The following is a 6,000-nucleotide window of genomic DNA, read 5'->3' as shown; positions in this document are numbered from 1 at the left end:
ATATTTTCATTTAATGAACTGTAATTAAATTGGAAAGGTAAGTCATATAGATGGCTACATTTTCAAGAAGTGAAGGGTGGAAGAAATAGGCATTACAGGGTGAAAGCGCTTACTGAGTGCTTCTGGTTTACTAAGTCTCATGGTTTGCTAAGTCTCTAATCAGCTGTGTGATATAACTGGAGTATATGAAGCACATAATTTTATCAGCATGGTGGTTTCATTAGTCATATGAGTCTCACCTGCCTGTGTCCTTCTTTAAAAGCCTAGAAAAGCCAAATACTCACTTTCTCAGCCTTTTTTGCAAATAGAAGTAACCCCTGACCCAGTTCTAGTCTATAAAATATGAAGGGAAATCTGCTGGAAAATTCTAGAAAAATCTTCTCCCTGTTTTCTCCCTGTTAAGAGAGCAGCGCAGGAGGAAAAGGCTCTCTCCCCACTGCTTCTTACTTGTATACCTGGTTATGTGAGGACATGATGGTGGGAGCTGCTGTAGCCATCTTGCAACAAGAAGAAGGCCCAGAGAATTTCAGAGACACTGACAGAGGGGTTGATATCATTCAGGTGCTGAAGTATTCACTCAAAAACTGTTGAAAGCTTATTATGCACCAGGCACTGTACTATGATAGGGGGTTCATATGCACAAAATAAACAATGTCCCTACTTACAGGAGGAAAAGCAACCAATAATAAATATACATCAAGTAGAGTTAAGAATTATGGTGAAGAATTATGAAGGATAAAGGGTCTGGGAAGTGATGGAGTGATATTATATATAGGTGGATAAAGTGACATTTGAGAGACCTAAAGGAAGTGAGGGAATAAGTCAGGCAGATATTGGGGGTGGGAGTGAGGAGTGCTCCAGGAAAAGGGAATAGCATATGCAAAGGCCTCATTGCCTCCCTGGAAGCAACAACAAAGGAGAAGATGTAAGTAAGATTTGCTTACTGAGATTTTGCCATGGAGAATCACATGAAAAAGAAACTGGACCAAGAAAGGAAATATGGTTGAAAGGATTTCTTTTTCAAGGAAACAATCAGTGCTTCTAATCTCCTTATTCTGATGAAACATATGGCAAGTCAATTCTGAGACTGAGTGAGGCTGGAAATGACCAAAAATAGACCTCTTTGGAAGGCTCTGGATAGTTTCATTAGAGCATTTAGGAAGTATATTAAAAAAGTAAAAACAAGTCAAATTAAGGTCATATTTTACTTAACTGAATATATTCAGATATTATCATTTTGACATGTGACACAAGCCACATTTCAAGCGTCCAGGAACCACTAATATGGCTGGAATATTGAACAACATATCTTCAGAGAACCAAACATGAAAAGAAATGTTTTTATTAGAAAACTTCTGTAAGTTTGTGTTTTTAAAACTCATTAATAATTTTACCTGTTTTAATGTATGGGCTTCCCTGGTGGCTCAAATAGTAAAGAATCTCTGCAATGTAGGAGACCCAGGTTTGATCTCTGGGTTTGGAAGATCCCAGAAGGGAATGGCAACCCACTCCAGTAATCTTGTCTACAGAATTTCATGGACAGAGAAGCCTGGTGGGCTACAGTTCATGGGGTCACTCTATTTTATGGAGTCAGACAACTGAGTGACTAACATTTTCATAACCAAAATACAGATCATTTTTAAATCAATAAAACCTAGAACAATATTTGAAAAAAAAAATCCAGGTCTTGCAAATTCAAGGGAAATGGAGATAATAATATCCACTAAGTTGATATATGTACTAAATGAGATGATATGTGGGTTTAAAAAAAATAGAGCACTGTAAGAATACACCTCTATGGATATGAATAGTATTGTTTTCTTGTTTTATTAGAATCTTGGTTCCTGGTCCCTGGTTAAATAAACACTTCAGAAATCTGTAGATAATTCTTTCTTTCCAATATTATTATGTTCATTGCCTTTAAAGCCATTATACACACTGACCAGGAACATATTTAAAGTCCTAGGAATAATCATTTTGATAAAAACTGTGACCTTCCCCAACATTTGAGAAATATCTGAGTATGACCACATGGAAAATCTAGATAGTTTCTAAAGTAGCTACAAATATGTGGGGAGAGGGAAATTCTGATGGTTTCTCAAGACTTTTCTGAATTAAAATCTGATTTAATTTCCTGTATTCTGAGAGATATAAGTAAATGTAAATATGTAAACATCTTCTTTATTGGTAATGACTGAGATTTCTGAATTTCTCTGTAATTACGTTTAGCAGGGGGCTGTGCTGAGCGGCTCCCTGAAATCTGTCAGCTTTTCATAACATAGTAACCCACCGATCCCTGCCTCAGACCTTCAGTAAATACATAGGCCATGTGCCTGCACTTACAGAACCTCACAGGTTTCCATGGATACCGGAATTTTAGTGCTAAGGCACATTTACTACCATTTTTCTTGTCACCGAGAGTCCTGTAAACACTTGTGCTGTAAGATTTTGTTCAGAAATTTACCATTTTATAGAGGACTGAGTCAGAATTGCCTTTTCCCAAATGCTTTGTATGATTTCCCCTTAGGGCAAAGTCCCTGAAATCATTTACATTTGTGGCCTCTTTTTAGTGATGAGCTTTTCTTTATTAGACTAATAAAAGACAATAAAGGCTTAACTGCATTGTCAGTATCACTTTTAAGGGACAGATATTTATAGTATATAAATGTTACAATTAATAAATAAGACAGTTTGATCTACATTTAAAACAGAAAAAAGCAAATAGGAAACCAAGAACAGGAATATTATGTAGATATTTAGCCATTTCTCTTCCTGAGTAGGGTGAAATATAAGTGTCAGTTTTAAGGACACCCCTGTGTCACATCTATTGACCAATCATTGTTTGAATGCACTCTTTCTTCTATTCAGGGTTTTTTTATTTTTTTGTATAATTTAAAGATCTTTTTGTAAATCTGTGAACATGGAAGGCTATGTCATTTCTTTTCTCATTTCCTATGTGTATAACTGAGGCTCAGGTTTAAGGAACATATCCTGTGTCACACAGCTAGCAAGTGGAAGAACTGGGATTAGAACTAAAGACTCCTAACTCACTGGCCAGGGCTTTTCCACTGTCCTTTTCCTGGGCAGAATACAGGCAACTTCCTCTATAGAAGGCATGCCCCTGTTCTTCCTTCCTTGCCACATGCTGATAGGTTTCTGTGCCTCTGACCTGGGCTCCATTAAATCTTCATTTTCTCTACTTGTTTTCCGATCATTCAGTCCCCAGACACTTCAGACTGCCTCAGACACTTGGTTCAGCTTAACACACCAAGCTGAGTAATTTCACATGCACATAACCATTGGAAAGCAGAGTCGCAGAGACATCACATAGCCTGGATATGTACTGCATAAGGACTCAGTAGGGAAACAGATTTCTAGTTCCAACCATATTGACCAAGAATGTACAAAACCCATTGAATGAGAGGCTCAAGAACTCCATACCAAAATGCAATCTGAGCAGACATGTTGCCTGGATAGTCAAGTAGAGAAAAAAAGCTTTTATTTTTTGCAGCATTGACTTTGGGAGCAGCATTGGAAGTATATGCTTGTCTCCACTCTCATCTGTTATGCTCTTGTAGCCAAAAACCTCTGCGTCGTCTCAGCAAGTATCTCAGTTAAGGTCATGAGATCATCACATCATTTTTGCATGAAGTCTCATTCACCATGTATTTGTACAGGCCTTTTGTTTTTGCAGTTTTTTCACCTAAAAGGAAGACATTGCTTTTAATATCTAACAAAAGAGGGAGTCTGGGTAGAGGATGAGCTCTTTTTAAAATTCATTATTAACTGGAGGATAATTGCTTTACAACGTTTTATTGGTTTCTGCTGTATAACAATGTGAATCAGCCATAAGTATACATATATCCCCTCCCTTCTGAACCTTCATCCCACTGCCCCCCATCCCACCTCCTTAGATTGTCACAGAGCACGTCATTGAGCTCCTTGTGTTATACAGCAACTTCCCACCAGCTGTCTGTTTTGCATATGGTAATGTATATGTCTCAGTGCTACTCTCTCAATTCATCCCATTCTCTCCTTCTCTTGCTGTGCCCACAAGTCTGTTCTCTATGTCTGCATCTCTATTCCTGACCTACAAACAGGTTCATGAGTACCATCTTTTTGAATTCCATGTATATATGTTAATATATGATATTTGTTTTCTCTTTCTGACTTACTTCATTTCATATAACAGGCTGTAGGTTCATCTACCTCAGTTCAACTGACTCAAATTCATCCCTTTTTATGGCTGAGTAATATTTCATTGTATATATGTACCACAACTTCTTTATCCATTCATCTGTCAGTGGACATCTAGGCTGTGAGGAAGAGCTCTTGACTAAGAGACCTGATATGGACCCTTCCCAGGGGGAGGCCCTGAGTGAGGAACTCCATGGCTCAGGCCTCAGAGTGACTGCCAGAACCTGAAGAATCATGTGTTTGTTGTCAGGCTCAAACGAGAGAAAGAATAGGAAAGTGCTTTGCTACTTGTAAAATATGCATTAAAAAATAGAGTTCTTCCGGATAAACAACAAGGTCCTAATGTATAGCACAGGAAACTATATTCAAGACCCTGTGATAAACCGTAATGGAAAAGGATATAAAAAAGAATGTCTACATGTGTACAACTGAGTTACCTTGCTGTGCAGCAGAGATTAGCACAATGTTGTAAATCAGCTCTTCTTCTATTAAAAACTAAACCAAACCAAGAGTTCTTTTGAGGAGTAACGTCACACATTGCCAATTGATTTTAGAGTCCATATGTTAACAAGGCAAATAATGATTCTTGTTAACACTGGGCTTTTGCTGGACTTTATTCATTTTACAACAAACATGATAAAAGTATCTCCATTATGGTTATTTCAATATGTTTCAACCCTTTCACCTAACTAGGCAGCAACTTAAAGTGTCATCCATGTGGTGCTTCACTTAATATAATAGTCAAAATAATGGGAATTAGTTATTTGGTTGTAATCTAATACCTGGTCCCATCACATATCATGTACAGCCCTTGACATCCCAGGACTACAACTCTGGATTCAGGCAAACTGGCTATTACTACCCTATGCTAATTCCTCATTCTTTCTGGATACAAATTTTAATTCTGTACTGTTCATCCATAGAGTACCACTGGGGAGTGGTATTAAGTATTCTCCAATCTGTAGAAAGGAAGAGAGAACTCAGAGTTCTCCTGAACAACAAAGCTTTCTCTGTTTCTCCTACAAATTCCATTCAGGCATCAAATTGAATTTACTCTTAACCGAATGCATTTTATCTATACCTGGCAGGGATCTAGAAGTAAAACTACAAGATTTATTTCATTTTAATTCTATCATGATGCATTTAATCACAAATACCCCCAAAAAATGAAAAGATAATTTATCATTTTGTTCTGACTGAGCAACCCTCCTTGGTTCATATTCATGAATCTATAATGCAGGGAGGAGAGCTGATGATTAAGTGTCCGATTAGAGAAAACAGATTAACCTGGCAAACATAATAAATTTAGCTCATAAGCAGGATGGCTTTATAAATGCTCACAATAACTCTCCTGCATAAAATCATGAACCACAGCCTTCAGTGATGACTCAATTGAAATAGTTGGGGAACATAAAGCAAATGCACGTTTATGGAGCTCTTTTTGACACATTAAAAGAACACTGAAAGCTATATCTAATTCAGTTTATAACTCTAAAAATACACTAAACAGGGAACAGGTAGGAAAAATATAAACTCATAAAAATAAAGCTACACTCTCGTGTTCGAGTTTCTACTTTATCAATAAATATGTCTAGATTCCAAGTGTTTTCAATGTCTACTGATTAATTTCCAAAGATGTCAAAGCCAGACCTCAATTTCAAAACCTGCAGATTCACCCTTAACCTTCACCACAGAACCTGGCTCCTTTATAAAGGCGGCTGCATGTTTAGGTAGTTCTTATTCCATCGGGACAAAACAACATAAAATTAGAGAGCTAGTTCAGCCTTTGAATCAGTAGGGAAA

The sequence above is a fragment of the Bubalus bubalis genome, chromosome 1 (genome assembly GCF_019923935.1).
Source record: "Bubalus bubalis isolate 160015118507 breed Murrah chromosome 1, NDDB_SH_1, whole genome shotgun sequence".
Taxonomy (NCBI): Eukaryota; Metazoa; Chordata; class Mammalia; order Artiodactyla; family Bovidae; genus Bubalus; species Bubalus bubalis.
Note: the sequence above shows the minus strand (reverse complement) of the source record.